This window comes from Sceloporus occidentalis, unplaced genomic scaffold (assembly GCF_023333645.1).
Source record: "Sceloporus occidentalis isolate IW3139 unplaced genomic scaffold, rSceOcc1.0.p SCAF_39, whole genome shotgun sequence".
In the NCBI taxonomy this organism is placed as follows: domain Eukaryota; kingdom Metazoa; phylum Chordata; class Lepidosauria; order Squamata; family Phrynosomatidae; genus Sceloporus; species Sceloporus occidentalis.
In genome coordinates, this window is record NW_028317019.1 from 7,293,521 (window position 1) to 7,306,978 (window position 13,458).

Consider the following 13,458-nt stretch of genomic DNA (forward strand, 5'->3'; position numbering starts at 1 on the left):
ACCCACAAGCCCACAAAAAGCTATGGATGCCAGCCATGAAAGCCTTTGACTTCATCTTTGACTTTACATTGGACTCAAAGGCCCACAACAGTGGACTGGATGGAATGAGCCTGCAAATAATTGTTCCTGCGAAGCATAAGAAAGAGATTAAAGGGTGCATAAATAAAGCAGCTTGACACCATTTTTACTTCCATGGCTGAACACTATGGAATTCTGGGGGTGCATCTGCCTCCATTCCAACTATGCTTACACAAAAAGACTAGCTTAATCCATTTGATGGATTCAACACTCTGGACAGTGATCATGCTGGTAAATGTGTCTATTATTTTTACCTAGTAGACAGAAAACTGATCATAGAATCCTAGAGTTGGAAGAAGAGACCCCAAGGGCCACCCAGTCCAGCCCCATTCAGCCATGCAGGAACTCACAACTAAAGCACATCTGACAGATGACCATCCAGCCTCTGTTTAAAAACCTCCAAAGAAGGAGACTACACCGCATGCCTAAGAAGTGACCCAATGTCATAACGGCAAAGGACAACAAGGCACTGCAACAGACAGAACATTCAAGAAAATGTACAGTATTACATACATTCGTTTCATATGGCTTATTGACAGCTATATTGCATATACTGTACTATATTTTATTATGTGTTGTTGTTGTTGTTGCGTGCCTTCAAGTTGTTTCCGATTCATGGCAACCCTAAGACATTCACCTATCTTTGGGTTTCCTTGGCAACTTTCTTCAGAGGAGGTTTGCCATTGCCATCCTCTGAGGCTGAGAGAGTGTCACTTGCGTGAGGTCACCCAGTGGGCTTCTGTGGCCGAGCCATGAGTGCCCTAGTCCAACACTCAAGCCACTAAGCCAAGCTAGCTCTCATTTTTTAATTATTTTAATTATTTTATTACCTATGTTATTATGTACTCAACTGTATTCTTCTGATGCACCTAGCTTCATTAAAATGCCTTGTTGGCTTGCAATATACCTATAGAACTCTGAGCAATGCAAATGCTTAAAGTCATACTTTATTAGCAACAACCTCTTGCTGGATCTATATTTAAATTATTCCTTTCATCTGTCCCTTATGCTGAAATTAAGGAGGGGGAACCCTTCCAACATTTGCATTGTGTCCTCAAGGAGCCCATTTATTTGGAAAAGTGGGATGAAGTCTATGTATACATAAAGAAGAAGTGGGGAGGATTTCCCATTTATAAGTATCTTGGGGGGGAGGAGGGGAAAGAAAGAAAGTGAGCAGCAATCAGAGTGCTAGAGTATAAGACGATCATGTAGAAATTGGAAAGGTAAACTGATTAAAATATGGAAAAAGAACTATTTAAAGAAGATATGCTTTAGTGAGTAAATGAATCGGTGAAAGGTTAGTTTTAGGAAGTATCAAATGTACTTTATGAGTGATTTGTTTGTTTGTTTTTCTATGTATTCTTTGTTAGTTTTTGTTTATATATATATATATATATATATATATATATATATATGAATAAATTTTATTTTTTAAAAAAGCTTGTGAAACGGAGTTGTCCGTCAGGAAGGGTGATATGATCCCAATTTCACCTTCTTCCCCCAGTTTCTGGAAGTTGCCCTAGGTCTCCTCCTCCTCCTCCTATGGCCATTGTAGAATCTTGCAGCCTAGATGGTTCTTTGTCTCCATGCCCCCACCTTCACAACCTTCAGAATTACCATAGAAACAGAACTAAACCATGTTTCATCTTCCTACTGGCCATTCCTTACTGGACACTTCAACAGTGAGGAGGCCAGGAGTCCAGGTCTCCAGCCGTTTCTTTGATTTCAGCATGGCAGGTAGGCAATGAGGATACCTAGATGTTCAGATGGACCCTCAGTTCATTTATTGCAGTTAAAACTTAGCGGTGGAAAAAGGTTTGGAGAAAGGATAAAGTCACAGGCCTAGCCTAGGGATGGGGGAAACTTGGAAACGGAGGGAGAAAAGGGTGACAGTAAATCAATAAAGGTGGGGGGGGGGTGTAAAGGAGATCCAGAACTAGAGGACACAGTGCTGCCCCAATAAGATCGGCAGGACTTAGGTTGACCAAAACCTTCCAGGTTCAGTAGGACCTTGCCTTGACCAAGAACACAAGAAGTACTGAATCTCTATATGTGAAATTTGAGTGAAAACACCAAGAATTGAGAGGAAGAGGAGTAAAGACACAGCAGAACTGAGGGGGTTATCTTATTTATTTATAGCACAGGGGAAGTACTGAAGTGTCTTTAAAAGGTGACGGGAGGTTTGGAGGCCCTTGAATTTAGAAGGCTGCCAGTATTGTGTCGTGGTTTGAGTGTTCGACTATGGCTCTGGAGACCAGGGTTCGAGTCCCAGTTCAGCCATAAAACCCACTGGATGAGCTTGGGCACATCACTTGCTCTCAGCCTCAGAGGAAGGCAATGGCAAACCTCCTATGAACAAATCTTGCCAAGAAAACCCTATGACAGGTTTGCCTTAGGGTTGCCATAAGTTGGAAATGTCTTGAAAAGCACACAACAACGGACTCATTGAAGAGTAGTTCTGAAATACAGATATGTATCTCTATTAGGAGAAGCCTTCAACTGAAAGACTATTTAATTCAGGTGCTGATTTTTACTCTTGTTTTGGTTTGAGTTGCATAACAGACATTAGACCTCCAGGCACCTTCAGTTCAGTTCAGTTCTAGCCAACTGACTGTTGCTCTGGAATCCATGTTGCATCAAAACATTCTCTGGCCTCCTAGGATCCGGGGGTTACTCTGTAATGTTGAGGTGGTCCTAGTTCTATGGGGTCTCTTGGTTGCAAGATGGATTGACCCAATCCCCCTGGATTCTTTTCTCTTAGGATGGCTCTACACTATAGAAATACAGTGGGCCCTTGGCATCCACTGAGGTTTGGTTTCCAGAATACCTTGTGCATACCAAAATCCATGGATGCATTTAGTCCCATTAAATGCAATGGCATAATCAATTGGTGTAGTTTAGGTCATGTGTCTTTTTATGGCTGATCAGGAAGGGCCACCATTGATGTGCCTATCTTCTTCCTTTGTAAATAATAATAAAATAAAAATAAAAATTTTATTTATATACCGCCCTTCCATAAGATCAGGGCGGTTTACAACAATTAAAATACACAATATTCAATTAAAACCATACCAAAATTACATACATCATACAATAAAACAAAATCAAAAACAAAAAACAAAAACAAAAACAAAAGCCCCCGGGTTAGCCAATCCATTGCCTGTGCGGCGGGGGGGGGGGGGGGGGGGGCTATGGGGCCTTATTCGGGGAATGCTATCTGAAACAGGTAGGTCTTCAGATCCCGTTTGAATTGGGCCAGGGAGGTAGCTGAGCGGAGCTCTATGGGCAGCGTATTCCAAAGGGCCGGGGCGGCGATGGAAAAAGTCCTCCTAGAAGTGGAGGACAATCTCGCCCCGGGAACCCTAAGTAGTTGCTGCCCAGATGTTCTGAGGGTGCGGGGCGGAATGTACGGGGAGAGGCGGTCCTTCAGGTATCCTGGGCCCAGGCCATTTAGGGCTTTATAGGTCATCACCAACACCTTATATTGCGCCTGGAAGCGAATGGGCAGCCAATTGAGGTCTTTTAAAACCGGTGTTATATGGCTGGCCCTGGACGTACCAGTAACCAGCCTAGCTGCCATGTTCTGCACCATTTGAAGCTTCCGGGTTTGGTATAAGGGCTGCCCCATGCAGAGTCCATTGCAGAAATCCAGTCTCGAGGTTACCAGGGCATGTACCACAGTTTCAAGGTCCCTCTGGGCCAGGTATGGGCGCAGCTGGCGAATAAGCCGAAGCTGATAACAGGTGCTCTGAGCAGTCAGGTGAAGGGACGAGTCAAGAAGCACCCCCAGACTGCGCACGGAGTCCTTCACAGAGAGCGTGACCCCGTTCAGGACAGGTGGAACCACCGCCATTCCTGGACCAGGGGAACCTATCACGAGTACCTCCGTTTTCTCTGGATTCAGCTTGAGTCGGTTTTCCCTCATCCAGCCCATTACTGACTCCAGACAGGCCACGAGAGGAGAGACGCCATCCTCAGTCACTGCATCAGTCGGAGACATAGAGAAGATAATCTGGGTGTCATCAGCGTACTGATAACCCCGCGCCCCATGTCTCCGGATGATCTCTCCCAGCGGTTTCATGTAAATGTTAAATAGCATGGGAGACAGAATGGCTCCTTGAGGGACCCCAGTTTTAAGGGCCCTCTCGTCGGAGCACACGTCTCCCAGCTGCACCATCTGGGACCTCCCGGAGAGGTAGGACCGGAACCACTGGAGCGCAGTGCCCCCGATTCCCACCTCTGCCAGGCGCCCCAGAAGGATACCATGGTCTATGGTATCGAAAGCCGCTGAGATGTCCAAGAGCACCAACAGGGACACGCTTCCCCTGTCGATGCCCAGACGGAGATCATCGACCAAGGCGACCATGGCCGACTCAACCCCATAACCCGCCCGAAAGCCAGTTTGAAATGGGTCCAGATAATCCGTTTCATCCAAGACCCCCTGAAGCTGGATTGCAACCGCCCTCTCGATCACCTTCCCCAAAAATGGCAGCAGTGAAACTGGCCGATAATTATTATACACCAGGGGGTTGAGGGAGGGCTTTTTTAATAAAGGTTTTACTAGGGCCAATTTAAGAACAGATGGAAATTGCCCTTCCCTCAGAGATGTGTTAATTATCCGGCGTAACAATGAAGTTACAGCCGGTCCCCCCTGGGCTGCTAGCCACGAGGGACAGGGATCGAGAGAGCAGGTTGTCTTCCGAACACTTCCGAGGATCTTGTCCACATCATCGGTACTTACCAACTCAAACCGATCCAGCTTAATAAAGTCCACGGAGGCCCTGGACACCTCTACGCTAGGTTCTGCCTGAATGTCGGCGTTAAGACATTGTGTGTATTACAGATCAGTCGCCAAACACACAGCCAGCTGAGGGTTCAACCCAAACATCTCAGAGCATCTCCTCAGTGGTGATGACCATGCCAAGAGCAAATGGAGGGCAAGCTCCTTGGAGCATTAGTGCAACTTCACCTCCATCACTGAGTGCCACTTCTGTCCAGGTTGAGTCCGTTCCGGCGAACCCTGAAGAAGCCTTTAGTTCTAACTATGTGCCTCAACCTCAGCAGCAAGGAGCATTCGGGCTTCATTTTCCTACCCAAACTGCACCTTATCTTTCCCTCCAGTTCAGAGGGAGAAGAAGCCAGTTTTCCAGGCCTACGCCTAGGATGTTTCCCTATGAAAAGCTTCCAATAGTTGGATATGCCATGGAGCAGTTGTATGTTTCCCACCTGCATCCCATACCCAGACTCCAGCTGGTACTGATCCAACTTCCGAGGCACTTTCCAGTTCAGCCCGCCCCCTTCCAGGACAAGACAGGCCTCTTTTTTTACTCCCAGGCAACTTTGGCCCCCATTCCCCTCGCAGAGGGAAATCCCAATTTGCAGGTGTTCCCCGTCCCACCTGTCCCAAACAACAGCGTCATTTCCCTTCTGGAAGAAGCAAAACCCAACCTTGTCCAGAGCCCTCCTGCGACCAGGGGACCTTCTGCAGCCTCACTATCAAAAGCCATGAATGTAGAAGACTCTGAAGGTAGATGCCTCTCTTTCTGGAAAATATAGATTAGGCCTGGGAGATGTGGGCTGGTCCAGGGGGTGCTTTCCTTCTGCTGAGACCTTCTAAGAGCCAGATGATTGATTGATTGATCCTGCCTTTCTCCCCAAATGGGATCCAAGGTGGCTTAGAATAATTTTTAAAAGTACCCAACTAAAACATTAATCTACACAAGTTAAAAAAGGAATTACAGTATATACTCATGTATAAGTCTAGAAATTTTAGTTAAAAAAATGACCCCAAAAATCTGAGTCGCCTTATTCACAGATCAAAGTACATACTGTACTTTAACTCTCATAAAAATAGAAACCATCCCCTGGGGAAACATAAGAGTGTAATCTTCCTGGAAGCACCAATCTTCCTCTAGTCTCTCATCCATCTATCCTTTAGTGTGAACAGAAACAGTTATGCATACTGCAATATTGTAAGCTCTTTGGCATTATTTTCCCTTGCTTCATCCTTTAGAGCCTTTAGTACATGACCCTAAGTCTTACTCTTGACTTATCCATGGGTCATATCAATATCCATCATTTTGGCCCCTAAACCTGCCCTGAACTTATACATGAGATCGACTTATAGTCAAGTATATATGGTAAATGTCAGCTTTATTAAAAATATGGTTAAAATGTCTAAAACACTAACAACATATTAAAACACAGTGTGTGTGTGTGTGTGTCTGTATGTGTGTGCATACACTGCAAGCCCTCCATATCTGTGGATTCTGCATCCATGGATTCAACCATCCACAGCTTGAAATTATTCCAAAATCATCATCACCATCCAAAAACAAAGCTTGATTTTGCCATTTTGTATGAGGGACACCATTATATATAATGGAACTTAAGCATCCAGGGATTTTGGTATCCATGGAGGAACATACTCCCAGCCGATACCAAAGACTCACCGCTTCACACACTGCAATAAGTTTAGAAGGACATGGCTGGAAGGGCACTACAAGTTCTGAAAAATAGGGCTGGTTTTCTGTAATGCAATTATAGATCCATAACTTAGAATTACTGATCAGTAACTGCTCCATATTCACTAACTATATGCCATCATGACTGTAGCAAGATCCCACGAATGCCCCCCCCCCCCCAATATCTACATAAGGGAGGTGTGGGGTTGGGAGTGACAAAAATCTCCGTAGAAAGGCATGTTTTCCAGCCTTGTCCTACATGCCTTTTTTGCCCTCAGAGCTTTGCCCTGATGGGCCTTTGCTCATAGATATGGGATAGGGAACTGGAATAAAATGGTTCTGTGTTCCTCTCTTTCAGCAGCAAGGCTCTCTTCTGGGGAACAGTATTCCTGTGATGGAGTCCTCCTTGTGGACTCAGACGGGGCAAAGCATAAGGAGCAAGATGCTGGAAAGGTGAGCCAGAAGCCACATGGGTCTCTAGCCAAGAAAGCATCTCCTCAACCTGACGGCATTGCTCTTCAGAAACCCCCAACAACTGCTCCAGAGCCTCAAGAAATCAGAGACATCTTGGCTGCAGAAAAGCAACTCAGCTCTAAAACTCACAAAAAAACAGATGATTCAAAACCATCTAAGATCAGCAATAAAAGAAAAACAATGTCCACAGCAGGAGAGACATTACCAAAAAAGCCAAAGTTGGACCCAGATAAGTCCCAGGTTCCTAAATCTCCAGAGCCACCACTGATCTCTTTGCAGAGTGAGAAAAAGGACTTTTGTTCTTTGAAACCAGGAGACAAGGAAGGAAATCTCCAAAGGAAAAAGCTGCCCCAGCAGAAACAAGGCGCCAAGGACAAGGCGATGGTGACGGCTGCTCCAAAGGCAAAGCCCCAAGACCTAAAATCTGAGAAAGGTTTGTCTGTTGATCAAGGCAAAGGGAAGCCTAATGCTCCTGTCCGAGGCGTTCAAGGGAAGAAGAGAGATGTGAAAACGGTAGCAGCAGAACCACCCAAGACAATCCCCAAGAGAAGTCTGGCTCTGCAAATGATGGAGTCCGTCCATGTGTTCTACCCCTTGGGGAAGAAGCTTCCAAGTGTCCCCACGAAAAGGGCTCACCCCGAAAAGAGGCCACCATCGGGAGCCATTGCAGAGAAACCCCTGCCTATACTGGCCTTCTTGGGGGGAGGCATGGGGAAGCCACTGCCCAAAATACCACGGATCTCGAACTCAAGATCAGTAGCGGAGCCACCAGGATCTTCCTTGCCTCAGCCAACCTTACCCAAAATGAAGCCGGCTCTGCCGAAACAGATGCCTTTCCCTTATTGCCATCATAGCCGTACGCAAGGACCTCAACCAAAGCCACACAGCTGCTACCAGAAGCTCTCTGCTCCCAGTCGCCACCACCAGCAACAAGGAAGCCAGCCCTACTCAAGCCTGCTGACATACCCTTTTTTGCAACCCAGATACCTCATCCCAAGCCACCTTCTTCTCAGCCTTTCCAAACCAGAAGAAACAGAGTGCGTCACCCCAAAACGACAACTCTCCATTCTGGGCCAGCTTTGACCATGGAGAAGATCCGGAGGCCTACCTGCAGATCTTCCTCACCCCCAGCCAGAAGAAGTGACCTTCTCCCTGTTGACCCTCCTCCATCTCCACCCTACAAAGGGGACACCTTCATCCCATGGAGGACACCCCCTCCTGACCTGGAGTTCTCCAAGCCCATCACGGAGGAGCAGTGGCCCATCCGAGAGAAGATGAAGCGCCAGGCCCAGAGGGAGAGGGCAGAGGCGGCCTGCTGGACCAAGCTGGGCAGGGACAGGTTTAGGGAAAGGGAGAAAGAAATGGCGATTGCCGACCACTACGTCTACCCTTAGGCTGAGGACTCTTAAAACTAAAAGAGCTCTATTTAGGCACTGAATAGCTTCCCACCCTACAATTAGGGACACATTAATTCATTTGTGGTCAAGTGTCATCAAGTCAACTTCGACTTATGGGAACCCTATAAATGACAGACCTCCAAATCTCACCTTCTTTATCAATCACCTTGCTTAGGTCCTGCAGGCTCAGGGCAACTGTGATTGAGTCTATCCTTTCATTCATAATCTTGGGAAATTATCCTGCCTTTAGTTTCATTAGTATTCTTAAAACATATTCACATTTATTTATTTATTTATTTATTTCCAATAATATATATATTTTCCTATTTTTTATTTGTTGCCTTGATTGTTACCTTTAAGGTTACTTCCCATTGGAATGATAGTACCAGGGAATGTCTGAATTCGTGGCTGAGGTTGCAATCCAGGGCTTGCTTAAGCAGGAGTAGGTCCCATTGGCCTTACAAGAACTGATATCCATTATGGCAGTGCTTCCCAAAGGTTCATTCCAGTGTGCAGGGATGGGAGGTGAATTTTGATCACTTGCCTTCAGTAGTGGGTTTCAAAAAATTATATTATTTCAAATATATATATATATATATATAGCACTGTTGAACATTTCCTCTGGTTCTGATGCTCAGTTGTCACATAACTGGGTTCAATTGTACTTTTACCTTTAGCTGCTAGATAGTTAATAGTACAGTAGTAGAAATCAGGAAATGTATTAAACGTCACCTCATGGTATGTAAGAATATGGAACTTTGCTCTATTGGAAAAGTTAACACAAACAGTCAAGGAACTGAATGAAAAGTACATTTTCTGCAGAGGGAGTTTGAATAGATGCAATTTTGCATGTAGGGCTTTAAAAGTTATAACCAACACCTTGTACTGGAACTTGGTGAAAAATAACACTTGAGATCTGTGTAAGTATGTGAATATCTGAATATATAAAATTATGTTGTGATAGATAAGATTTAAAAGGTATACAAAGAAAGACATGCAAAATAAATTAAATAACAAGAAATGTCAATGGTGATGCAATTTAGGGGGTTAGATAGACTGAGATAATGTAATACGATAGACTGCGATATAGATTTTGACTTCAGATACATACGTACATATATATGATCAAGGATAAGGACATAGAAGTATAGATTAATATGTATGTATATAAGGAAATAAAGGAATAATAGATATAAAGTAAGGAAATATAGAAACCACCATTTTAAGACATATATATGCAAAACAATTAAATTTTTTATTATGAATAAGGTTTCTATAAAAGCCAGTATATATAAATATAAGAACCAACAGAGAGGAGTGGAAGTGATATATTTCCATGGTATTAGTATGTTTTATTTGTATGTTTGTTGTCTGATGAGTTAAGTTTTATGTTTATTGTTTCTGACTTTTAATAACAAATATATTTTTTAAAAATACTGATGTTCCATAATTAATGCTGTCTTTCACAGATTCAAGATATGAAACGAAGAATGAGAATGCTTCAATTAATGCAAAGGTTTATTGAATGTCTCTATAAGGGCAAGATACTTTCAAACCAACAATTTTGTAGCAGAAGTAGTATAAATGAAGATTGCAATAGACCTTTAAAAAATACAACAAAATATATGAAGGTTGCTTCTCCAAAAAAGTATTTTCAACCACTAACATTTGCACATTTTGTCCCTAATGTGGATTTTTGGATGCCTCTAAAAGTGTAACTTCTGAGAAAGACATTTTCCACAGTCTTTCTTTTCTATAGCTTCTCTTCTATATGAATGCTATGGTGGCATGTAAGGTTGGTACCTGAATCAAAACACTTGGCACACTCCTGGCATTTGGATGGTTTTTCTCCTGTGTGGTGGACCCTTTGATGTCTCAAAAGGTCTGACTTCTAAGCAAAGCATTTTCCACACTGCTGGCATTTGTAAAGTTTCTCTTCTGTGTGGACTCTCTGATCTTCCATAAGGTGAGTTCTATGAAAAGAAACAAGAGAGATAAAGGATGTTTAGTGTTCCCTTTCCCTGCCCTCATAGATATTAGTCATAACTGCTACATGGAATACCTTAAAATGTCTCAAAACAAGGATTTGAGCTGGTTCCCACCAGTTTACTTGTTTAGTTGTTAGTTTTTCAGATTCATGGCTGCCTGACAATACTCTTGTAGCTGTTTTATGGACACCTCTTCTGGCTCTATTGAGGGCTTTCCCTGAGTTACTTTCCTGTCCAAACAGAGCTAGACTTTGGCCTTCTTCCCAAGAAGATACTGGAGGCCTCTCCAGAACATAGAAACACTGAAACACAGATCAAAAAGGCCTCAAACCTTGCTAAGGGATGTAATGAAGAGCATTTGGGGCCAAAAGATATCAAGTGCCATGGTTCTTTCCTAGGATATCCTAGGATTTGCAGTTTAGCAAAGGGTATTTACAATCATAACTAGAGAGCTCTAGTGGCTCCGTAAAGTAAAGTACAAATCCCAAGATTCCCAGGTTGTTGCTTTGACCATTAAAGTGGAACCATAGAGCCATGTCTATAGCATGCAAGGCCCCCTGTTCTGAAGGAAGAGCAATGGATCCAAGTTCCTTTCCCAGAGAGGAGACATTTCCATAGGTTTCCATCATCACCTCATTGTACAGAAACTTCTGCTCCGGACTCAAGAGTGGCCCTTCCTCCTCAGAGAAGAAGACTTCCACGTCTGGAAAGGAGATCTGCAACAGAAGATAGCCCTCATCCAGAGACTGACTGAGCAAAAGGGGAGGAAGAACACAGAGCATCCCAAATATGATTGTATCCCTTCAGAATATCAACAGAGTGGGATATATTGGGATATCCTCCCTTCCCTTTTCCTTGGCTCCCTGGATCTTCATGAATGGGGAGAGAGGGGAAGACAAGGCTGCCATCTTGGTCCCTGATCCTCTAGATTTCTCCATGATGGAGACTGTGTTTAGCAATGGAGGCTCTTCCCTGGAGGTCTTCCCAATCTGCTTCAGTGAACTGACAGAAGTCTAGGACAGCCTTTATTATCCATTGATTTAAATCTGTGTTTAATTTCTAGTCTGTCTGGAGGCCAAGTTCTCTTTGGATCCAAGGCAGAGAACACTCCAGGGCCCTCTTCCCTTCCCTGGGAATAGAAATAGGAAGACCACTATTCAGTCATTAGGAATGGCTTCCTTTCATCATGGCTCCAAAACCAGGAGCCTCACTGCATCAAAATGGAGGACCAGCCCTGTCTCAAAGCCATGGGTTCAATGCTTTTAGAAACAGAAGAAGTCCTCCTGAGGACACTCTGAGGGCTGCCATTGGCTGGAATCTCAGTCCCTCCCACCATCCCTAGCTCTGATTGGCTGGAATCCCACATCCCACACAGAATGACATCACTGCTACGGAAGGCTCTCTTGACCAATCAGAGAGCAAGATGAAGGTTCTTCTGGAAGCTTCCATGAGAAGGAGATATAAGGCCTGAGAGACCAAGAGACAGTTGGGGGAATTGTGTCGGTTGGAGATCGAGAGAGAGAGAGTTAAAGAGCGGATCTTGGAAGTTAGTCTCAGAATTGGACATTTAGGTCTATTTATTATTTTAATAGCTTGTATGAACTGAATATTATATACTTACAAATATTGTACCTGCAAGACTCTTAATATCTTGCATGACTTACATTTTAGTTATATTTTGTTATTTATAGTAAATATCTCCTTGGAGTATCTACTACTCGACGCTCCTTTTACACGTGTCTTGGCTCAGTTGATGCTTGGGAAGATCAGTAAAGAAGTAGAAATAAGGTTCCTTAACTGGTCCCAGTGTAGGTTAAGGGAAATCCTTTTATAATTCACTGGATAATGGCAGCGAGATTTCAGGAATTTAAGGGTCTGCTGGACTAAAAGCCATGATGTCTAAATGTCTAATTAACAATTTGTAAGCCACTCTGATAGCCTTTTGGCTGAAGAAAGAGGGGTATAAAATTATTATTATTATTATTATTATTATTATTATTATTCCAGGGCCGCAGTTTGGCTGCTTGGACCACCGGAGATCATCACAGTGAGTCAGTTGGAAAAGCCCATTTCACTCCAGAAAATAAAGGTACTTGAGGAGTTTGCACTCTACGTCTTTCTGTAATAATAGCTACAAAACTATAATAGCATTTGGGACATTTAGTCTTTTAAAAACAAATATGGCAGATTTAAATGCTGCTTTAAAACCTCTTTCCATCTGCCAGCTTTGTGCTGGTATTGGGGGGAAATGAGAAAGTGTTGGGAGGGAGGGACTGCCAACAGAATTAGGAAATGCATTGCAGGCTATGGACAGTTTGTGGCCACGTAAGGTCCAAAACACACGGCAGCAATAGTCCAGTCTGAGAGCGCTTTAACTGTCCTGGCCCAGTGCTAGGGAATCCTGGGAATTGGAGTTTATTGTGGCACCAGAGCCCTCTGACAGAGAAGGCTCAATGTCTCACAAAACTACATCTCCCACAATACCCTAGCACTGAGCCAGGGCAGTTAAAGCAATCTCAGATTGGATTATTGCTGCAGTGTGTTTTGGACTTAGGTGACCCTTGGCAAGTCACACTCTCTCAGCCTCAGAGGATGGCAATGGCATCCCCTCTCTGAATAAACCTGCCAAGGAAACCCCATGATAAGTTTGCCTTAGGGTTGCCATAAATTGGATTAGACTTGAAGACACACATGAAGAACAGAAAAAAGTCTGCTATTATTTCTCAGGTTGTACATGGGAACGGGGGGCAGTGTGGTGCAATGGTTTGAGTGTTGGGTTACAACTCTGGAGTCCAGGCTCCAGTGCCCCACTCCTCCATGAAACCAGCTGGGTCCCTTGGGCAAGAAGTCACACTCTCTCAGCCTCAGAGGAAGGCAATGGCAAACCTCCTCTGAACAACTCTTGCCAAGAAAACCCCAGGGAAGGCACCCCAGAAGTCAGCAATGACTTAGAGCCACTCCACAAGAAACTACAAAGCCTCAAGAAAGAGCCAGCGGTGGTTTAGTGGCTGGAGCATTGGACTATGACCCTGGAGCCCAGGGTCCGAATGCCCTCTT